The sequence below is a fragment of the Desmodus rotundus genome, chromosome 6 (assembly GCF_022682495.2).
Source record: "Desmodus rotundus isolate HL8 chromosome 6, HLdesRot8A.1, whole genome shotgun sequence".
Taxonomy (NCBI): Eukaryota; Metazoa; Chordata; class Mammalia; order Chiroptera; family Phyllostomidae; genus Desmodus; species Desmodus rotundus.
The window spans coordinates 42,854,983-42,879,836 of NC_071392.1; the positions used below are offsets into that span (position 1 = coordinate 42,854,983).

Here is a 24,854-nt window from a genome sequence, read left to right on the forward strand (position 1 = left end):
CTCAAAACTTTGGGCAAAAATGTGTACATTAAACATGGCAAAATATGGTACTTTTAAAGAAGTTCCAAAATACATTAAATATATCTAAAGTTTGATTTAAACTTTAAAATTTTTGTTGTGTTTCTTCTTCTAGTGTAGAGATGGTTTCCATGGAGCAAATTTAGAAAGTGTTTTTAAATAGAATGGTATTATTAGATTTTTATCAACAAATTTATTTTTTCTTTCACTAAATACATCTAATAGTTTAATCTTCAAAAAATACCTAGATAGACACCCTGACTTGTGTGACTCAGTTGATATGGCCTCATCTTGCAAGGTGAAAGGTGACCGGTTCAGTTCTCAGTCAGGAGACATGCCTAGGTTGCTGGTTCAGTCCCAGGTCGGGGTTGTGTAGGAGAAGCAACCAATCAATGTTTCTCTCTCACATTGATGTCTCTCTCCTTCTCTTTCTACCCCCATCCCCCTTTCTCTAAAAATAAATAAATAAAATATTTTTTAAAAATACTGTGAATGAATTTCCAATGATATATTCCAGCTGAAAATAAATTTTTCTCCCTTCTGATACAAACTAAATTAGAGAGAGTGCTAGAGACAGATCATCACATCACAGCTAGATTTTTTGATCCCTTACTAGTAAACTTGTTTAGCTTGCTTGAAATGCCTCCATTCACCCTGATTCCATAGATGACTCTAAAACCTGACATACTTATGCTCGCACCGTGATGTGGCAATGTGCTTGTTTTCAGTCTTAGACTGCGATGTCAGTGGTGCCAAAGTGGAACTGAGCCCTCCACTGTGGCTGCTGTCCACAGCCAAGGGTGGGGTGACTGTGGAAGTCAGCAATGAGCCACAGTTCCTTCACTGACTGATGTGACCTTCCTACTATGCTGATTATTCCATTCTTATCATGGCATCTACACTAAGCATGACATGCACGGGGAACCATATCATCACAGGAAGGCAGTCTGAAAGTGCCTGGCCTGTTTAAGACACTGAAAGTACTTCAGTGTTACGTAAGCAAAGAGAAGGGCAGGAAGAGGTAGAGTCCGGATTTTATGTAGTTCTGAATACCGTGCTGAGTTTGGGGCATAATCTTCAAGTTCAAAGCAAAAGAAGAGAACATAAACCTGATAAAGCATTCCATGTAGGACTGATAAGTGGAAGTTGTGGTGAATAACATAATATCTTCCTTAACAACTCAATGAAATGATCCAGGCAGAAATAGGAGGAAAATTCCCATAATAGCCACCCCTTCTTACCCCACTGTCTCCAAGGAAGAAATAGATATTACCCTCATCAATTCCCGATCCAATATCCTGACTTTTATTGAATTCTTGATACATACTCTGCATCTTCCCATAAAAAGTGACAGTCCTTTTCCCTTGTGTTGCTTTGTTTCTTATCAGAAACCACCCAAATTCCAAGGTGTGCATCTGACAGTTACTGAAGGCACTAAAAACTGAACAGATAGTTCAAACAGCAACTTTGAATTGAATATTACACATCACTGTTCTAAAATCCTTCAGTCTTGTCTCCAGAGGATTCTACTGGCCATATCTCTCCAGTTTCTTGAGACTGGCTGTCTATCCAGGTCGATGTGTCCATCATTTCACATTGCCATTACTCAACACTGAATGCCTTCAATTTCTTGAGCAGTATTTGAACTCTGCTCTCTGCTCATTATCTGTTCCTCAACTTATAGTTAAGTGCTCTTTGCACATCCAAAATTGCATTAAAGGCTTTCATGAGCAAGGTCCATCATTTAGAGTCTCCAATCTCCAATAGCACAAATTGAGCCAATTTACTACACATGAAGGGAAATATAATATTTGATAGAAGTGGCTTTGCAGGTTATTTTGGAAAGGATGGACTCTTCAATAAATAGTATTAAAGAAACTGACTATGCATATGGAAAAAATAAAAATCTCTACCTTCTTTATGCCCTAGACAACTTCCATTCCAGGTGAATCAAATTCTTAGGAAAGACAGATGTTTCAAATTCTTAAAAAATATGTAGATATCTTTATGACTTTGATTTATGAAAACATTTCATAATCAAGATACTAAGAAATGTAACCATAAAGGAATATATTAACAAAACCAAATATATCAAATGTAAGACTTCTCATTCATGAAAAGAAACAAACATTATCAGGTAACTGGAGAAGATATCTGCCATACATATAGATGAGCAAAAATTGGTATCAATAATCATATTTTAAAAAATCCTGCAAAAGAATAAGTAAAAACCAAATAACACAAACTAAATATAGGCAAAAATAAATAAATAAATACACTTTAATGAAAGGAAACACACTGGAAAATAAGTGTATGAAAGATGCTCAATTTCATTAGTCATAAAGGGAATGAAAATCAAGACTCCAATAATATAAACTTTTTACCTTAATTATATTAGTAAGATTTTTAAAATATGGCAATATATTGAATAAAATGTTTGTAAAGATACAGGGCATTTGGAATTCATACACTACTAATGAGACTGTAAAATGCTACACACAATTTGTATAGCATTTTCTTTTTTTATTTATTTAATCTGTATTGTATTTTTTCCATTGTATTTAGTCCCCTTATACCCCTTACCCCCAGCAATCAATACACTGTTGTCCATATTCAAGCCCTCTTTTTTCTTTTTGCTCAGTCCCTCCACCCCCTAACCTCTCCCTACCCCAGCTGTCATACATTTTCTTATTTCCATGTGAAATACACAGATAACAGGCCATGGAGAAATTTGCCCATCTGTACCAACAGGCATGCACTAGAATGTTTATAGCTGCACTGTTTGCAAAAGCAAAGGACTGGAAACAAATGAAAGAATACACTGTAACTATAGCAATCAACCTAGGTAAATCTCGGGCATTGTATGTAGTGGAAAAAAATCAGCAGACCTCCTACCATTTAACACAATTTTTATAAAGCTCAAAAACATGCAAAATTAAACAATAATACTTTACATACATATGTAGGTTAAATGCATACATAGCTTAATACAATGTAGAAGAGAAAAGGAATATAGAAGCAAAACTCGGTGATAACCACAGAAGAATATAAAAGAAGTTGTAATTGCATTGAGAATGTCGTCTTTTCCAAAATGAGCAGTAGCTTTATCCTGTTTGTTTCTCTTTGATGTTTAGTAACTACACTTACGTTACATATGTCATAGTCAGAAAGTATTATTCTTCCTCTGGGTTCCCAAAGAACACTGTACTTGTCCCAGCATCCCTGGAAGAAAGGGGAGACATAGGTGACATAATTTATACTGTCCTAGTGTTAAAACCCTTAGCCCCAACCACAGATCTTGGTCTTCTTGGTTGTTTTAAGATTTGTTTGTTAAATAGATTAATGATAATAAAAGTAAAGGTAGCAAGAAAATTCTAACCATACTACTTTATTATGATAACTCCTAGTTTTGTTTTTGGGGGGTTTTTTTGGCCTTCTGCAAGACAAAATAATAGATTATAGAGCTATTTTTTTTTGAGCACTTAGCAGTAACCATAAGGGAGGTGATATAGTAAACATTAAACTACATTTTTTAAATTTTATATTAAGCAATAATACTGCTGTGTCCTAAGAGGCAATTAAAAAAAAAAGAATTCCAGCCATGCTATATTCATTCTATGTTTAAAAATAAAACAGCATGGATATTTTTCTCTAAAAAATATCTCACTTAATAAAAATTAAATAAAGTTCAACTTATCCTGTATATTTGTTCCCAGTCTTGTTTCTGTTGTCGTGAAATCTTCATTGTTTGGCAATGAGCAATTACAAATATTACATGAAGTCAATACCCTAGGTTGTATTTCAGGGATATGACAGATGACAACACAGACTGGCTTTCCTCAGGGAAAAGAGAGGTGTGGAGTCATTCAAAGAAAGCACAACTTTTGGGATATAATTTGCAGTACGTAGTTCTAGAGGAGAAGAGAGGAAAGTGGATCTGATGATATTATATGATTATCCAGAAAAAAAAAGAAAAACCTCAAAATTATGAGGAAATAAGAATGAAAACATCTAGGCCACAATGACAGATGAATTTATAATTGAAAATGTGTATCACCAAAAGGACAGGGAACAGTTCCTTTCTTACCACAACAGAGTGAGCTAGATGATAACTGCTAGATGTAGCAAAAACCCTTAGAGAAAGTCAAATGCGAAACTGTGTATTCCTCTTTAATACCAATCATGCTCTCATCATCTAAAATCTTTTTAGTGAAGTATATCTGCTATACTTAAGTGGGATTTTACACTTTTTTTCAGAAACACAGAGACATTACATTACGGTGGTAGTTAAAATACAAAGGTTCTGGACTGAACTTTCCATTTGATTTTTTTGTTCTGTCCTTGGGCAAGTTACTTATCTCTCTAAGCCTCTACTTTATTATCTATAAAATGTCAAATAGAAAACAATTAAGCAATGTTAGTTACTATATTCATCCTGCACTTGAATTAATATTACCATCTCATCTGAAATTTTAGTGGATCTATAAAACAACAATTTCTTTTACAGTTTGTAAATCATAGTAAGCAAATAAATTTTATTATTGATCATGATTTAGCCAACTATTTGTTGGATATCTACTATAAGTCAGACATTAAACATGAATAAAATCTAATAATCCACAAGATTTCTTATAGTTCAAGTATAAATCAATATAAAATATTGTATTTTCATAACAGAAGAATTTACTTAAGGAGAATTGTATACCTTGCTATGGACAAAGATTAAAGAAAGAATAAGAATATCATGTCTATACACCACTACTAAATCGCATCTCTGAGTCATTGTAAAGTAATATGTTAATCTTAAGTATCAGAAATTCAACCTTAGAGAGTTTCTTTTTGATTTCATGATTAATAGGACTGGTTATCTGAGAATATTTTAAGGAAAACACCTGTTTCTTGTCTCTTGCACAGTGGCATTTAAATTCCTTAGTATGTAATATGTGATTTCTCAGGGGTCTTCACCTGCTTTCCATTCTAATCAGTTCTTCCCCTACTTCCTATACTTTACATTCCAAATCCAAATGGAACTTCTACTGCTTCTGCAGCTTTAATGTGTTTACTTCCTCATGGCATTCCTTCTGCCAGAACTGCATCTGGATTTACCTATACATTTCTGAATTCTTAGACTTTATACTTCTAACTCCATGTTGAGATAATTTTTCTTACTATCTCACATCCCAGATAGTGCTCACTCTGCCTTCTCTAGTACTTTTCTGTCCTATGAGCACTTCTATTGTTGCAATTATCATTAAGTTTTACAATTATTTATTTTGATATTTCTCCAGCTAACCGACAAGCCTCTAAAAAACTGAGTCCATGTTCTATTCATATTTGTATATTCAGACCACATCTCTTTCATGTAGAAAGTATACAATATTAATGAAACTAAATTAGAATAGTGTTTGAAGATTCCTAAATATTAAATAAATTTAAAGTGTGTGTAAAAGGTAGTGATTTCTGACCATTTCTTTGGTGGTTAATTGATTATTTTATTAATCAATTCAATAAATATTTAGTGAGCATCTACTGTTTGTCAAGCATAGCATCATTTGTAAGACAGATGAGTTCTTATTCTTGTGGAGTTTACACTTGAATGTAAACAAATAAACAAACATATAAGGTAACTCCAGATGGTCATAAGGAATAAGAAAAGAATAAACAGGGATAGCAGCAGGGTAAATAACATTGCATATGGTGGTGGGGAAGACCTTTGAAGAAGAGATATTTTAGCTGAAACTTTAGTGTTGAAAAATAGTGAAGATGAGGAACAACAGACTTGAAACCAGGGAAAAGTCCTGAAGTAAGACTAAGCATGTGGTTGAACAAATAGAGAAAAAAAAACAATGTTGTTGGATTTAGGAACACAGAGATCCAGAGGTCTAAGACAATAGTTTGAAGAAGTCAGTAGCAGTAGATCATGAATTTTTTTTTGATTGTTTATATCAGTTTGGGTTGTATTCTTAGTGCAGGGGGAAACCCTTGTTATATTTTAAAGGAACAGCCTGATCTAATTCAAGTCTTTGAAAGATATATTCCATTGGCGTGTAGTAAAAGGATCAGAGGAAGGAAAGGAGGGGAGTAGGGCAAAATAAGAAATGAAGAAATGAAGCTAGTTTAAGGTTAGAGCACTGGAGATGGATAAAAGTAGATATGTGATAGAGCTGGGCAGATGAAGGGTAAAATAACAAGAAGAATCAAGAATGTTTTGGGGGTGAAAAACTAGGTAGATAGTTATAACATTAACCAAAATGGAGAACACTAGAAAAAAAAATAGCACAGAGTGGCATATTAAAACTTCTGAGATAGACCAAGTCCAGGGAAGGCCCTGGAGTACCCTTCCTCAGCTACTACCAGAAAGAGGCAGGCTAATGACACCTCTTTTGCAGGTTATCTCCCCACAATATTGACCTATCTGGGATTTCAGGTGTTTCTGTGTTTTCATCTTATTTTCCTATGTGTTCAAGTGCTTCCAGCAGAGGGTCTGTGAAGGCCAGATCCAGATGTATATAGGGTTGGGGGGCTTCTGCCAGGGCATCCAGGTAGCACATTTCCCAGCAGGCTTTGGGCCAAGAGTTAAAGGGGTAACTAGACAGAATTAAAGGGGTAACTCTAGATATGTATTTGTGAGTTATCATTATTATAGATGCCATTTAAAGGCAAAGGATTGGTTCAAATCAAATGGATGGCATTCTTTTTAGTGCTTGTTGCTTTGAAATCCTGGAATTTATGCTCCTTTTATGGTAAGTTAGCAAATTATTGAGTAATTCAGTAATTGATGCTTACAACATACCACATACTGGTGAGACAGTAACAAACAAGACAAAGTCCTCCACCCTCAAAGAGCTTAGATTCTCTTGAGAAAGACAGTAAGCAAACAAATAACTATTTTTTAAAATATGCCTGCATGCTAAGGAAAAGTGAGAAGAACTTAGAGTGCTAACATAGAATAACATGGGGTGCTACTTTAGTCAGGAAAGGCCTTTCTGAAGAAGTCACACTTCTGTAGGCAAATTTAGATCACAGATATTTAATGTTGTACATTTATCCCCAATAAAGATCCCCTAACTCAGGCAAAAGAAGAGGAAACTTTATGTTCATACCTCAGGATCATTCTTAAAAAGTTGGCATTACTTGGATTTATCAGTGATTTATTTAGCATATTTTGTCTTAATATGAGGTCAATTTATTAGTAGATTTTGACAAAGGCTAAAAACTATAAGAAAATTTTGAAAAATATGAATTAAGGTCCACCCCCCTAAATTTTTCCCTGTTAAAATTTTTCCTTTTTTTAAAAAAAAATGTTTCCTTTTTTGAATTTTTGTTTTACTAGCACTGCTCTGAAAATTAGCTGTGTTAGGTAACATACATAGTAGGTATTTATTGTGCATTTATAAGCTTTCTTCTTAGACATTATCTTCACAAAAGGAGAGTTCATGACTGAGTTATTTCTGTATCACTAAGACATCTAGAATATTATCTAGCATATGGTAACCACTCAATTAATAAATGAACTATATTAATTATTTAAAAACTTTAAGTAGCATATTACATTTTCATATTATTTAATTCTGTAAAGCAGAGACAATTATTAAAAAGTCACCATTGTTTATATATAATCTGGGGCTTTGTTTTAAACTTTTAATCTAACTGTAATCTTTCATCTATAATAATATCAACCATCAATAACAGAACTGTAATATGAAGGCATAAGTAAACACAGCTCACTTCCTCACACAACCACATCAAATTACAGCTACACTGTAGAACAACCATCACTCAAGACCATTAGAAATTGAGTTGAATGGAAGTCCTACAAGTGCAGAGTTAAAGAAACCACATCCATCCAGACTAGTAAGAAGGGCAGAGACACAGAGTTGCGGATATGGAGAATGGGTTGGTCCCACATCCACATGTGGTGGATAAAAACTCAGGAGGGATATCTCAGGAGCAAGGAAACCCAGTCCAACACCAGTAGCCCCCAGCCAGGGATTCCAGTGCCAAGAAGATAAGTCCCCACAACTTCTGGCTATAAAAAACCAGCCGGTATTGAGTCAGTGGAAGAAACTGCTGGATTTCCAAGTAGATCCTCTTAAAGACCCTGCACACAGACTTACTCAGACTCACTCCTTCTGAGCTCCGGTACCAGGGTAGCAGCTTGAAAGACACCAGTGGCATATGAGGAGGGACTGAATTGTCTGACATAAGAGCAAGAGTGGGGACAGCTTCCTCCCAGACAGAACAGTGAGCAGAGACCATTGTTGCTTTTCTGAACCTTCCCCCAACGGAGCCACAGAGCCGGTAGGTGATACCATATCTGTAACTTCATCAACCTGGCCTCACATTTACCCCACCCTGGTGATTCCCTGGGGCTACGCCCCACCCAAATGACAGGCCCACCCAAGCAGTTAACATTAGCTTTTCCATATGAATGGCTCGCCTTGGCCCATGCTTTACATCTGACTAAATCCTCTCAAACAAGCAATAGCTGACCTCAGTGAGCCCCCAGCACCTATACATCTTACTAAGTGGCCCCAGGCCAGGCACTAGCAACAGCCAGCCTAGGTTCACAGCTTGGCTTCACCTGAGAACCTCCATGCCCAGCACAAGTAGCAGCCATCTCAAATTGCTTTATAGCTCATGCAAGGTGGCAGACCACAGGTGGGGGCTGACCTTAGCCTGCACCACCTGGAAACCCCAGAGCCTGTGCACCCATTGGACAGCTACAGACCACATTGGAGCACTACCACCCTACCCCTGCACAGCTGATCCTCCACAGAGGGCAGAGGTTGGTGGTCATTGGTCACAGTCAGTCCTTGCAATTGACTGGCCTGGTTAAATCCCTCCCATTGACCTGCCAACAGCAATCAAGGCTCAAGTGCACAAGAAGGGTGTACTCAGCTCACACAGAAGGTGCATCTTGAACCCAGCTTGGGTGATAGGGAACGCTGTGCCAGTGGACCCTACAAGACACCTATTACATTAGGCCATGCTACCAAGACAGAGAATCATAGCAGGTCTACATAATACATAGAAAAAACACAGGGAAGCTGTCAAAATGAGAAGACAAAGAAACATTGCCCACATGAAAGAACAGATCAAAACTCCAGATAATAAACTAAATAAAATGAAGATAAACAACCTATCAGATGCAAAGTTCAAACCACTGGTTATAAGGATGCTTAAGGAATTTAGTCAGGGCCTCAACAGCATAAAAAAGATCCAGTCACAAGTGAAGGATACACTAATTGAAATAAAGAACAATTTATAAGGAATTAACAGTAAAGTGGATAAAGCTGAAAATCAAATCAGTGATTTGAAACATAATGAAGAAAAAAACAACAAGAGGAGAAAAGAATGCAAAAAAAAAATGAGGATAGTGTAAGGAGCCTCTGGGACAACTTCAAACATTCCAACATTTACATCATAGGGCTGCCAGAAGTAGAAGAGAAAGAGCAAGAAATTGGAAACATATTTGAAAAAATAGTGGAAGCTAACTTCCCTAATTTGGTGAAGGAAATAGACATCCAAGTCCAGGAAGCACAGAAAGTCCCAAACAAGATGGACACAAAGAGGTCCACACAAAGACACGTCATAATAAAAATGCTAAAGTTGAAAGATAAACAGAGAATCTTAAAAGCAGCAACAGAAAATAAGTTAGTTACCTACAGGGAAGTTCCCACAAGACTGTCAGTTGATTTCTCCAAAGAAACTCTGCGGGCTAGAAGAGATTGACAAGAAATATTCAAAGTCATGAAAAGTGGGGACCTACAGCCAAGATTGCTCTACCCAGTAAAGCTATCATTTAGAACCGAAGGACAGATAAAGAGCTTTCCAGAGAAGAAAAAACTAAAAGAGTTCATCATCGCCAAACCATTATTATATGAAATGTTTAAAGGGACTTAAGAAAACAAAGATCAAAACTATGAACAATAAAATGGCAACAAATACATATCAACAATTGAATCTAAAAAAATCAACTAAAACAAGATGAACAGAGACAGAATCATGGATAGAGCGAGCATTTGGATGGTTGCCAGATGGGAGGCAGGTTTGGGGAAAAGAGTGAAGAAGCGAAGGGATGAAGAAGTACAATATGTAGTTGCAGAATAGCCATGGGGATGTAAAGTGAAGTACAGGAAATGCAGTAGCCAAAGAACTTACACATGACACAGGGACAGGAACAAGGGTGTGGAATTGCCTGAGGGAGTAGTGAGTGCTGGGTAGAGTGGGGAAAGGGGGAAAATTGAGGCAATTGTAATAGCACAATAAAGAAAATATAATTTAATAAGTAAAAAATAACAGAAGAGATATTTCAACAAAAGTTTCTAAATGAGGACTCTTGAGGAATTGGGGTAGTGGTTGAGGTTGCCCCATAAGGCTCAGCTGGGGAGCTTTTTCCAATTTTCCAAACTCCTCTTCTCTCCCTCTTTACCCAAAAAATAAAAATAACAACTCTAATATAGGCACTTCAACAGAGTTACACCTCATCCTAATGAGTTTCTTTGCTTTTCCGAGCCACTATTCCTGACAGAAATATTCCCTACCATGCAAGTGTTTTGGGTCTGGAGAAAAATGTTGAGAGACATATTGCAAATTATGTTTAAATAAGTGATTTATTTTTGCATAGTTATCATTAGTTCCAGGCAGCAGTTTAATGTAATGTAGTAATATTATAAATAAGCTGAATGAATTTTAGAAAAATATCACTGCCAAAAAAGACCATCTTGGAGCTAGTAATTGGTCAAGTGCTTTTTACCATGTTCTCTTGGTGACATCAATATTATCTTCACAAGATAAACCATTCCTAGAGTGATAAACATTATGTTACAATTAAAGGCTGATAAATTGGAAGCCTGCAAATTCAGCCAACTGTGAGTATGAAGACAACCACACTGTTTGCATTCTATATTTCTCCTAAAGACTTGCTGGACACCCACACGTCTGACATGAAGAGAGCATACAAACAGTGTACGAAGAATTTCAATGTATTAAACCTAAGAAATGAGGTGGAAGTAGAGCTAAACTTTATCTATTTTTAAAAAGTAATATTTTTTCACAGCTTATCTTCATTTTTTTTCAGATTGTATGTTTAATGGAGTACTTGTTCTTTGTTCAAACTTTTTTTTCCTTTTTGGGGTCTGATTGACATTATCTTCCATGTTCACTTGGGCATAGTATTGCAAATGTAAACACATACTGATAGCCTGTCAAAATTGAATATTGTGTTAAAGATTATTGTTTTCCAGTACTTTTTAAACCTAAAAGGTACTGAATGTTAAATAAGATTTGTTGTTAACAAACCAGTGAGATTTTATATTGCTCATTACACTAAGGACTTTAACTGGAATTTGACTCACTGAGTATCTTTGGGAAGTTTTATTGTTTTTCCATAATCTCTTTCTGTATATCATTTGTCACATTACCTTTCCCTGCATCTTAATATGAAGTCAGTGCCCCCTCTAATCTAATCCATTGTTAAATTTCTGCTAAAATGCTTTACTACATTAGTCTTTTCATATATGGATATAGTACCCATTGAAAAGTGAGAAGTTAAAACCAAGACTATGTTAGCTATAGACTCTGGGAAAGATATTCACAATCTGAGTTTAACTACAGGTTCATCAAAGATTTTGATATTCATTGTTTTTGACATTTTACATTAGTATGATATTTTCTCTAGATACACACAATGATTTCCCATATGGATAAGATGACAAGAATAGGCCTTCTATTTTATTTTGCATCCTTTAGAAGTTATATTGTTACCTTTTCTCTCACACCATTTAAATCCTTGGTGAATCGGTCAAAAATACATTAGAATGATTTAAAAACTGAAATAACTTTACAACCTCCTAAAACCTTAGGCTGAGAGGGGATTATTAATTACTGTGTTACATGTTTAGAGCTGACCTCCTCTCTCTCACAACTTATTACTATGACAGAACTACTCTTGTCTTTCTCTAAAATGGGGAAAAATCTTGGCAAGAGAGAAACGTTCAGATCCTAACCCAAAGTAATCAGAGTAATTTTAACAGATGACTCAGGAATTAGCTTTGTAAAAGTAAACATTAAACTACTGTTCTCTTTCGGTGTTGGAAGGACAGTGGTCACTTCGTTTCCCCAAAGACAGTGTTGATAGGAATCTCTTAGGAAATGGAAACTTACACTCCTGAAATAACTTTGTTAAACTTTAGTTTGTGATTAAAACCCTGAGGTGCCAGGGAAATAGTTGCTTCTTACAAGTTGACATATTTACAAATTAGCATCTCAGATATTCTACAAAGCTCCTTACCTTAAGTAGAAACTAAAGATCAGAGAATTTTTTAAACTTTTTCTTTCTTAACTGGAAGATAGGTTTCCAATGTTTTTATCAACTAAAGTTTCCTCCTGTCTTGGAGATGATATATATATATATGTTTTCCTACTTTGTTTAAAGACATCACATGTATGTAGTCTATTGCAAAATGGATTATAAATGGATTGCTCTTTTTAAATTTATTTGTATTGAGATATAATCCATATACCATGAATCCACTCCTTAAAGTATGCAAGTCAGTGGGTTTTATTACATTTACAATGTTGGGCACCATCACAGTTTTTAACTGCAGAGAATTAAAATCACCACCCAAAGAAACCCATTAACAGTCACTCTCAGTAACTCTTTACTCTATCCTCTCCTGTCTTCTGGAAACCACAAATATCCTTTCTTTTGTTAAAGATTTTTTTATTGGGAATCGAACTGGTGACCCGTTGGTTCACAGAGCAGCACTCAATCCACTGAGCCACACCAGTCAGGGCCACAAATATCCTTTCTTTATCTATCAATTTGCCTATTCTAGATCTATGAATGAAAATGGATTCATACAATGTGTGGCTTTTTATGACTGCTTCTTTCATTTAGTTTTCTTCATGTCATATTTTCAATGCAGCGACAGGCACATTATCAATGCTCTATTCTCTTTTATAGATGAATTATATCCATTATACTAATATATCTCATTTTATTTATACATTCATCAGTTGATGGACATTTGGGTTGTTTCCACCTTTTGGGCTACTGTGAATAATACTGCCGTAAGCATTCACATACATGTTTTTATGTGGACATATGTTCTTCTCTTCTCTTGGGCATGTACCTAGAAGTGAATAGATGGATTATTCTTATACACTAGTTTCAAATTGAGAACTGACCAAATTATCTTTGAATACACAGTTATCAAGGGTATAATTAACTCATCATTTACTTAAGGAAGCAATAGCTCCTTGAGTCACTTTTTAAGGATATGTGACTAGGCACCTGAAAACTGATTACAATCTGTTTTGTCTGTAAAGACAAAAAATAATTCAAAATTAGAGCAGTGTGTGATTGTATGTTTGTAGATTTCTTTTCAGTCCTTTCTACTACCTTTTGTGTAGATTGCTGCTTTCTTTTTATATAGCTGTGGTCAGCATTTGGCCATGACAAAAATAATCAATAAACCAAGCGTACGGGAATAAAGTTGCCTCAAAATCTGCATTTCTTAAATGGCAATTAAAGAACCACCCAAAGAAACACCTGTTCAAGACAGCATTAAAGTGTCAGTGAGGATGTGGAGAAAAGGGAACCCCCGTTTGTGGGAACGCAGACTGGTACAGCCACTGTGGAAAACTGTATGGAGTGTCCTCAAAAAATTAAAAATGGAACTGCTTTATGACCCAGTGGTTCCACTTCTGGGAGGTTACCTGAAGAAACCAGAAACACTAATTGGAAAGAATGTACACACCCCCATCTTCACTGCGGTGTTATTGACAATAGCAAGACTTGGAAGCAGCCCAAATGCCCATCAGTGTATGAGTGGATATAAAGGCTATGGTGCATTTACACAATGGAATACTACCCAGCTGTAAAAAAGAAGGAAATCTTACATTTTGCAACAGCACGGATGGACCTGGAGAATGTTTTGCTGAGTAAAATAAGCCAGTCACAGAAAGACAAATACTATGTGATTTCACTCATATATGGAATTGAATGAAAAAAAAAATTAACTAACCACGCAAAACAGAGACAGATTCATAGATAGAGAATAAATTGACAGCTATCAGGGGTGGGGAGGGTGATGGAATAGAGCAAAAAAAGAAAAACTCATGGACAACAGCATGGTGACTGCTGGGGGAAGGACAGTGGGTCAGGTGGAGCAGGGCATAGCAGGGATTGAAGGTGATGGCTGGGGCCTTGACTTAAGGTGGTGAACACGTGCCACTGATTATGTGATGTAGAATTGTGCACCTAAATCCTGTACAATTTTTTAGCCTTTTAACCAGTGTCACCCCAATAAATTCAATAAAAAGGATAAAATACAATGATAACATTAGATTGCTATGTATTAAACTATTTCATATGCTTATGGATTTTATAATTTTAAAAAGATTAGAAAAGCACCAATGAGAAGGGTACAATATTAAATTAATAAGTAATAAATTAAATTCATATAGTTTTTATTATAGTATATACAATGATAGGTTAATATTTTCAAAGCATATTTAATGAGATGGAAATCACACAACATGATACTAAGTATAATAGAAAACTGTAACCAAAAGCAGCTCCAGCCCAGCTACCTTCTACAATGAAAGCCAAACTCATGAGACAGCTGCTGGTGAAAAAAAGAGGTTTATTCAAGTGCTGGCTACCTGAGATGGAGGACTTTCTTCCGAAAGCCCACCTCCCTTCTCAGTGAAGGCAGAGGGTTTTATAAGGAGGGAGAGGGGAAACAGAACTGAGAGATCAGGGGGTGGGGGATGAGAGTTCTCCACTGAGGGGACTGCGTGCAAGTCGACAGTCTGTTCAGATGCCTTGGTTGAAGATCAGCAAATCTTCCCAAGCTGGAATGTCGAAAAGTTGGAGTCTGTATCTTCTGAAGCTAGTTCTTACAACTGTATGCAAACCTGCTGTTCATCTACAAGCTACACATTAGTCAGAGTCAGCACTTACAGAAACAATGTAAAAACAATGGTGCAGTGGGTTACAATTTCCCACTGTTACAAAGCCATACTCTATAATAAACAACAAATTGACTAACAGTAATTTCCCAACTTTTTAAATAAATATACAGACAACATAAATATTTCAAAATGTTAAAAGTGATTAGCATGGTAGTTTTTACATTCTCCTGGATGCTTTACTTGGTTTTCTAAATTTTTATACAATTATTATGAATTACAGATATAATAAAAAATAATGATAATTTTAAAGTTGTTTCCTTTATGCTTATTATCATGACAACCAGTCAGTTCAGCAAAACCTACATCATTTTCAGAAATGTATTAACCAACTCTAACATTCAACTGCACATAGATAACAAATCTCACTAAGGATTATCCTAGATGTTTATGGCATAAATCAGGGGCATACAGTTTTGTAGGAAAGGACAGAATGCTACACCCAAACCCAGAGTCTCGGGTTGCCTAACCGTGTTGCCCAACCAGACTTTTGGTTGGCACCACTTGAGGGACTAGGAGTTGCAAATGGGGGTCCAGTGAGTAGGAATCAGGGATGCAGCCCAATGTCTTGTCACGGACAAAATAGCCCCCAAGAGTGAAGAGTTATGGAGCTGAAATGTTCCCAAGTAGAGAAATCCTGATTTGATAATCTATATTTTCAACCATCAATTACTTCATTAATTTATATGCCTTAAATAGGCAACAGACATTAAATATTTAAAAGCTTTTCTTAAACTCAGAATTCTGAAATATAGTCTTAACTGTGAAGTTGATACTTATGTGAAAAACAAAGCCATATTATATACTTTACAGTTAAGTAAACACGTGATACTAAGATTAGAGCTGGTATTATTTAAAGTTGCTACAATAAAAACATGGACTTGAGATTTTGACATTCAGTATTGTTTAGTAAGAATTGATTCTGAAATAAATTAATTTGGGAAAATAGCATTTCTGTGCCTCAGTGTCTCAATGATACTATAAGAATATAGATTTATTTTTCATGAAAGTGATGGTATAACACTAATTTAGTACACATCTGCTAGAGATTTTATATGGAAATTACATTCATAGAGCTAGTCTGATATATCGTTTAATGAATGACAGTGCTATATATTCAAGGCTCTTTGTTGTGTTAAAAAGTGACATAAACAAACTGACTACAAGCCAAATATACAAAAATATTTTCAGATAGGATATAGGCAGTGATAAAGTATGACTAAAAATTGTTTATTGTACAAAACTAGGCTAACAGTAAAAATAACGGAGTGAGAATCTGTTGTGACCCATAACTCCAGAAGTGAAACTTACTGAACATGAGTTAGAGGAAATCATTCTTATCTGACAGCAAAGAATAGACTTGGCTTAGTTGCTCAGCCTTGTCTTACACAGCAGTTCCTCTCACTTCCTGAGCACCCACGCACCTCTCCTTTCGGGTCGGGACGGGGACACTCTCCCCAAAATGAAACCAAACAAGGTCTTTTTTCCACAAAGGGGCCTTTGCTCCTATTGTTTCCTCTTTGCAGAGCCCAATCTGGCTCATTTATGTTTAGAAAACAAGTCCCAACTCTCTCTACCCTTCTATTTATACAGATTCCCCTCTGTTATTCTTCTAGTGTGATTCTTTCATAACACTTGAAATTTTGTGATGATATTACTTGTAATTGTTCAGTGTCTGTCTTTGATACTCTGACACTGGAGGGGGTGACTTTGTCTATTCTGCTCACTCTGGTTCATCCGCTTTGCAGAAAATTGGTGCCACATGGACTTGGTTGAATGTTTGAATCATTTTGGAAAAGGGAATCAAACATATGCTTAACACCTATTCTGTGCTATGTTCCCAGCTGTGTGCTGATGGTTTATTAGTTGGAGGCACAGACCCATCTCTTTCTCCGAGACTTAGAAACTAATGGTGAGATGGCCAGAAACTCTGCCGAAGTGTGGAATTCTAGAAAAAATACATAAGAAGTGCTACTTGGGCGGTCAGAGAAGGATTCCTGAGAAACTAATGTCTAAGCTTTAACCTGAAGGATGAATAGAAATTTTCTAGATGAAGAAATGTCCATATAGAATATTCCAGTCAGAGAAACTCTCTCATATAATCTTTGAGGCTAGGTGCATAGAATTGCCATTCACTCCCATAAAGAATATGGGAAATATAGGCTCATATTCTGGGCGTTTCAATTCTTAGTCTTGTATAATTTAACTTGGGACATCAAGATAGCAATATTCAGTTGGAAGTTGGATGGGTCTGCAACTTAGGAGAGATGTCTGCATTGACGTCCATGGGTTTGAGGCATTGTCAAAGACTGAGGTGGGAACTGAAAACGTATGTAAGGATGAGATCTCCCAAAGACAGCATACAGACTGGGAGAAAAATAGGGGCAAGCAGAGGAAGAGGAACCAGCAGGGACGGAGAGAAGAGGAGTGTTTCAAGGGCAAGAGAGAGCAGTATTGCTAAAGCTAAGGTAGAGAGAGTTTCCATGCCAACCACTTTAGGCTAGATAGAGGTCACATTTTGGGAAACATCAGGGATTGATTTGACACTTAAGAAGTCAATGGGATCACTAAGAGGGCTAGCAGAATGCCAGCATAATGGTAAGATGAAGGACTGAGCAATATGGAATTAGAGGCAGTGAGTAAAGGTAATTTTTTCAAAGGTTGTTATCGGGGAGACTGAGGGGAGAAGTCAGCAGTTATATAGAGCCATGAGGGTTATTTTCAGAAAGGTGGAGCAAGTATGTCCTTTAGCTTAGAGACAGCCAATGAAGATGGAGCGGTTGACACTGTAGGGGAAATAGAGGATATAGTGAATGGAATGAGATTTTAAATGATATTGGTTAAGTGCAGTGCAAATTTCATAATGTGTCCATGTAGGTTAATTTGTTAAATGCTTATAATAATACTTTTACATAGGTGTTTTTCTCCTTCCTGTATAGATGGGAAAAATGAGATTCAGAAAATTTTAGTAATTTGCTCAAAGGCAAAGCTGAGATTTGAAATCTTGTCTATCTGTTTCTAAATTTCATGTTATTTCCCACTAAATAATGCTGACAAGCTAACTGCTCCTCAAGCCTCTGCTCTGCAGTAATGGTTACACTCCCTTACAAATTAGAGAACATGGAAGTCAAGAAGAGAAACTGCCCTGGCTTATTTTAAGATATAGCATTTCACTATTTGCTCCAAAACTAAAGAATTAACTAGATAAGAGCAGTTTAAAAAATTATCTATATGGATTCAATCATTCCACAGATTCAACTTAAAGTGTGGAAGGCAAGCTGACAGTGTCACCTGGGAGCTTGTCAGGAATGCATATTCATAGCCACCCCCCCCAGACTTACTGAATTAGAACCAGTGAGGGCAGGACTTGGGGTCTAGATTTTAACAATCCCTCCAGGTCACTCTGATGTGCACTCAAGTTTGAGAAGCACTGTATAGCTTGATCGTACTCAACTTACAGCAGAAGAGTATTTATCTGAAAACACTTTTTAAAAAAGCAATTATGTACTTAATAAAGATTTAACAGCGCAGTTCCAACAGAGCTCGGATGTGTAGGACCATCAATACCATCCGAATGTTACATGTGGAAAGGTATCCCAGACTAATTTTAATTAGACAATTCCTGTGTGGTAAATATTAGGGAACTGACTGTGAATGGATAGGTATATTTAAAATGTGACAAACATAAATTTTTTAAAGTCTAAATAAAATGAATGAAACAAATAGAATCACAAGTTAAATTCAAGAATAACTGCTTTTGAGAACACAACCGTTTTTTCTGGAGTTGAAAGACAGTAGCCTGTGTAAAAAAGAAAGTGTCTCTCTGCTCAGAGCTAGCGGCGCCTTCATATTTCGGCATTAACTAGTTCCAGAGCTGGGGTTCCTGAGGGCACACTAGACTTCCCGGTGCATTTTTTGCCTATTCCATTTACTTTGTCAGTGAGAAGATGATAGGTTGGGGGATTTAAGTTGACTGTGAACCATATTCTAGCATGACGTTCTTAGTTATTAAACCATTTGGAAAAAATGAATATCTGAAAAACATGGTTATTTTGAATTACCATTAACAAGGTTTTAAAAGAAACACAATATAACTAAAGTTGAATACACAAAAACAGCTGGGGCAGTGAGATGTTTTCTTTTTCTTTTATTGTTGTTCAAGTACAATTGTCTCCATTTTTACCCCACCACGCCCCCTCCCCACCCATCCCCTTTGGCTTTGTCTATGTGTCCTTCATACATGTTGCTTGATGGCCCCCCTCACTATCCCCTATCATCCCTCTCCCTCCTCGTCTCTAATCACTGTCAGATTGTTCTTTATTTCAATGTCTCTGGTTATATTTTGCTTGCTTGTTTGTTTTCTGATTAGGTTCCACTTATAGGTGAGATCATATGGTATTTGTCTTTCCATATGATGGAAATTAGAGAGAACAATGAGGATATTGTCATTTAAAGCTTAGGCATTAGGAGTTTTGAAAATACCAAAGTCATCACTTTGATACATTTATTAGTAGAAATCACTTCATTCATTCATGTACTTGGAAATAATAGTCAAAAAATAAGTGTGATGGCTCCAAGAAAAAGAGGTTATCACTAGCGTATGGAAAGTAATATATGGAAATTCCTTTCTGACTGTATAAATTATTTATTTATTTTTAATTTTTATTTTTATTAAGCCAAACTTCTCCACTCTATGCTTCTCTATCAATAAGCATTGATAATAACTCAATGTAGAAATTAAAATTAAATATAGAAATTAAAACTCAAATTTTAAGAAACCAATTTTAATGTAATTCCATTCTAGAAAGAAAAAAATAATATTGAAATTAATATTTGGAAATTAAAATGATGGATTAAAGGTTTAAAAGCCAAACTCAAATTTCTACTTTCTCACTAACTTGTTGCTTAGCTTTAAACAAATTCCTTGAATTCCACATACCTCAGTTTTTTCTTCTATAAAGTAGGTGGGAGCAGAAGTGAGCAAATGGCTCATACTTCCTGTTGCATCATACTGGATATTTATCCTGATTCTAACATTATATCGATTCTGGTGCTATAGGAATTAGTTATCAACACCTCCATTAAAATCACTGGCTCTGCAGTTATGGTGGCTACAGAAAGAAAGAAAATTCTATTTCAATACCTGTTGCTTCTTCTCTTGCCATACTGTGGTGATTTCTTATTAGAAAACACTGAAATCAAAATAAATAGAAAATCAAGAACTGTGGGCACCGCTGTATTAAGGAAGGAATTATATGAGACAGCTGGGTAAAGAATAACCAATCTGACCAATAGCCAACACCTAAGAAAGAGCAATTACAGTTTCCTCTGTCTGGTTCAGACTAGTAAACATGTGTCTTCTGGTCATAGGAAATTACTTCTGCAAATAAAATAGAATTATAAATATTTTTTATAATACCTTTAAGCAGATACAAACATTTATATTACATACTAGTTTGAAAATCATGAAACATTTGACAAACATTACCTTCAAAGTATGTGACTAGCTTGACAGCCTCCTAATCTGGCATTGAACAGAATCTCATAAGCATCAGAGAGAAAAAAATCTTGGTGTGCCTTTATTAGATAATGTTTCCGACATCCACATCCAGGGATTTCCATAATGCCAGGAGCACTGCTCTTGTGGTTACAAAGCAATCTGAGAAGAAAATGTTCTGAATCAAGTTTAATGTATGTGTATATTTCCCTCCTCTCGTATAGAGTGTTCTTTGTTTTGACACAGGAGCATTAATTTCGGGAGGTAGTTCCTATGAATTTTGCTCCAACACACTCAGCTACAAGAAGGCCAAATTACTTTACTTTTTCCAAATTAGTATAAGTTGGACTGGATCTTCTTTTTGCCTGGAAAGTGAGAAGTTGCATTTCAGTCATTTTGATAGAGGTCTTCCCCTCTGTCAAGGATGGCGCAAGGGTTCAGGTGTCGTGCGGCGTGTTTATTGACAGTTTCCTTTGAGCATGAGGAATATGTTAGGGTCCAGCTTTCAAGACACTTGCTCTCCACTTCTGGCTCACACCTTTCCCAGTATTCTACTACCCATTGCCCCTTTTAGGGGAAGTCTGCTAGGGAAATGGTCCTCACCACACTCAAGATTTACCAATGGACCTACCTCACCAGCAGAAAGGGCTTTCCCCAAGCCTGATCCTCTCTCCTTGCTGTCCCTCCTTTCCACCTTTACTTTCCACCTCACTTCCACCTTTCCACCATTAGAATTCATGTTAACCTCTCCTATGTGGGTGTGAGGAATGATGTGCTAAATCCTGTCAAGTTTGTTGTGGTTTTTTTTTTTTCCCATTCTCTTTGTTACACATTTATGGGCTGGGAATATCCTAAGCAACCTCATCCGCGTTTCATGGGTAAGAGATTCATTTCTTCAGGGAAACATTCCTGGTTTTTCCGACTCTGGAGAATAATATTCTCCTTTTGAGTCAAGGCCTATGATACTAATTTTCAGGATCAAATTTATTGCTACCTCCTGTTCTAACAGGATTAAACCAACCCATCTTCACATGCTGCATGCCACATCAGTTTGCTCATTAACCACTCTTTATAGAATTATATAATCATTTTTTATTCATAAATTTTAAATGCCGTGGAAAAACTACAGTAAAATAGCCCTTCACACTCACACACACTAGTGTGGCTACAGAAGAAACAAAAAGCAGAAAGCATCCCTTTTGGTGAGAATTTGGAGAAATTAGAACCCTCATACAAAGCTGAAGATAAGGTACAGTGGTAAAGTCATTTTGGGTAACAACCTGATGCTTTCTTCAAAAGCCAAACATAGAGTTACTTATGAAAGGCGACATTCCTGCAGCTACATTTTGGGGAATGGATTTTAACCTAGTTATTAAGAAACAAAAGACTCAGAAAGAACATTTAACTCTCCCTTTCATGCCAAAGACGTGATGGAAAATTCTGCTCCAGGAAGGAAATGGGATGTTCACCTTAGTCTAACCTGAATTGAGTACAGTGGATTAAGGGCCGCAGGCAAGGGTCTGGCAGCTAGATCTCCCCACCCCCACTCCCAAGTCCCATACAGGCAAGAATTTGTCCTGCTCTTTCTTAATTACCTGTAAATCACCCATTCTCACCTTTGTAATCTAAGGTCCCATTTCCCCTTTCCCTTGTCTAAAGTGGCATATATACCCAATTTTGATTCACTCTTTTTGGGATTTTCATGCTTTATTTGAACTCCCTGTGCATACATATTAAAATTTGATATTCTGTTAATCTGTCTCTGTTAATTTGATTATTAGACCAACTAGGAGAAATTAGAGGATAGGAAAAAAAGTAATATTTTTTTAATTTAAATTTTATTTTCCAAATTCAGTTTACATTTAATATTATTTTGTATTAGTTTCGGGTGTAGATCATAGTGGTTAGACAATCACATAAGAAAAGTATTTTGTTAGCCCCTACACTAATACAATCCAGCAATTCTACTTCTAGGTACACGCCTAAGAGAAACAAAAATACACATCCACAAAATAACTTGTATATGAGTGTTCAAAATAGCCTAACAGTGGAAACAACCCAGATGCCCATCACCTAGAGATAAATACAAGGTGGCAAATCCATACAATGGAATATTATTTGAAAATAAATAGGAATGAGGAACTGATACATGCTTAACATAGATTAACCTTGACAACATTTTGTTAAGTGAAGGATGCCAGATACAAATGGCCATGTATTGTGTGATTCCATTTATATTAAATTCTAGCATTGGCAGATCTGTAGAGACAGAAAGTGGATTGGTAGATACCTAGGGTTAAGGCACCAGGGCAATTGGATAGAGAAGGCTAAAGGGGGTGCAGTTTCTTTTGAGAGTAGTGAAATGTTCTGGAGTCATATAGTGCTGATGGTTGTCAAACTTGTAAATACATTTTAAAATCAACTGTACACTGTACAAGGACACATTTTATGGTATATTAACTATACCTGAGCTTTTAAAAAGTACAGAGAGGTGGAGGGAAAGAGTTGTACCTATATTATTTAGGGAGTTGTAAACTTAATACCTGTATTTGAATTTTTAAAAATAGGAGATATTTGTTTACCAGCAGATAAAAGAATTTTGGCTATGGAGTAGAGAAAGAAAAAAAACCCTGACTTTTCCATTCTAAGCTTTATTTAGTACATAATCAGAGATACCAGAATTATGTCCAATAGCTAAAACTGATCATTCTCTTATCAAAAACTTCTATTTCTGAGTCCCAACAGAAGCAGAAGGCACACTCATTTTCAGAGAGTTCAACAAGCTCTATCCTGCCTTATATTCCTAAACAACAAGGAATATTGCAAAACCCTGGGATGCCTCTGTGTTGCTTCCACCTGGTACCACCTCTAGACCAGGAAGAGTAAGGGACTATATCAGCAGGATCCAGACTCAGAGCGCTGGATGAAGAAGAAACTGTTAGGCATTCAGACCTTGGCTCACGGACACATCCAAGTCCATTTTGACATCATATTCCTACATACTCCAACTTTGCTCTTCCAGCTCTCTCTTATCTCGTGAGGACAGCCTGTACTTCCCTTCGATCAAGCCCAGTGAAAGCCAAAGATTGTAAAAGTCACTTGGACAGATCTGGCTTTCAGGATAACAGAGCAGAGTGAAGAATGGTAGCAGGTGCGTCTTCAGGGGCAAATAAAAGAAAGATAGTCACCTCAACGACTTGATTCCCCAGTGTCTTTACAATTACCATGAGCCAAATTATATTTATGCATTTATCACATCTAATAAATGAGGGATTGGATGTGTGTGTGTGTGTGTATTTCCAACACTACTTTACAAATTGTATAGCATATATGTCAAGTATTCAATGAATGTTAGTTGAATGCAAAATGGAAAAAAAAAACATATTCAGTACTTTTTCTTTCTTAGTAGTCAGAGATTATAAATATGATTTGTATGTTAACTACTTATGTATAGAATTCCTGTCCCTAAAGGATTTGCAAAAGAAAATGATTGGCTTTATTCACTTCTGAGGATACTTAGAGAAACTGTAGCTAAGGCTTATCATATTTCTAACCCAGATTTATTTTATTTTACAAAATAGTAAGAGACAGGAAGAAAGAAAGCCTTATTCTGAAAAACATTTTTAAAGGTCACTTACCACTCAGTCATGTTGAGACAGTGGTTCACTCTTTCTGCAGGTAATGACAGCCTAAAAATGTCACCAATTCAAATGCAACCAAATAGACCTTACCTTTAAAGTTCAGTTGTGAAAACAACCATCAGTATGGATAAGTTTTACAGAAAAATTTTAATGCTTTTTTAAATTGTGAGACTCTCTTGACCACATTTTGGCAATTTAAATAACTTATCCTGCTGTATGATGAAGGTCACTATCTATAACTTTTCAGAAGACAAGGTGCATGTTTTAAAAATGTTAATTGAAAAAAAGTTAATTGAGATAATGAGTATTGAGGAAAAGTATGAAGTTTAGGAATTCAGTAGGGCAAATCAGTAACCAATTGCACTGTTTTGGTAAAACCAAGTCTAAGTGCATTTAATACTCAGAGTGACAAACATATAGAAACTTAACCCACTCTTGACAACAGGGATTTTGAAGAGTGAAAACATTAACCATTGAATGGAGCATAATAGGGCACGAAGTCTAACAATGAAATTGTGGTTGGGCTCATAATTTATGGACTTTATACTGCAGCTGTTTCCATATTAACGTGATGGTTTCCAGGCTATGCCCCTGCTTTGGATTTGAGAAATAAATCGATAAAGCTTAATGAGAAACGGAGGTTTCTACTTCAAATCAAATATTGAACTGTAAATTATAAAGCCAGTAAAAAGAAGAAATGTGTGTGTCACTTTCTC

General features: G+C 36.1%; 1 protein-coding gene across 1 annotated transcript in view; it reads left to right on the plus strand.

Moving 5' to 3' along the window:
• Positions 1-24,854, plus strand: part of MAGI2 (membrane associated guanylate kinase, WW and PDZ domain containing 2) — a 1,366,741-nt gene that overhangs the window by 551,778 nt on the left and 790,109 nt on the right.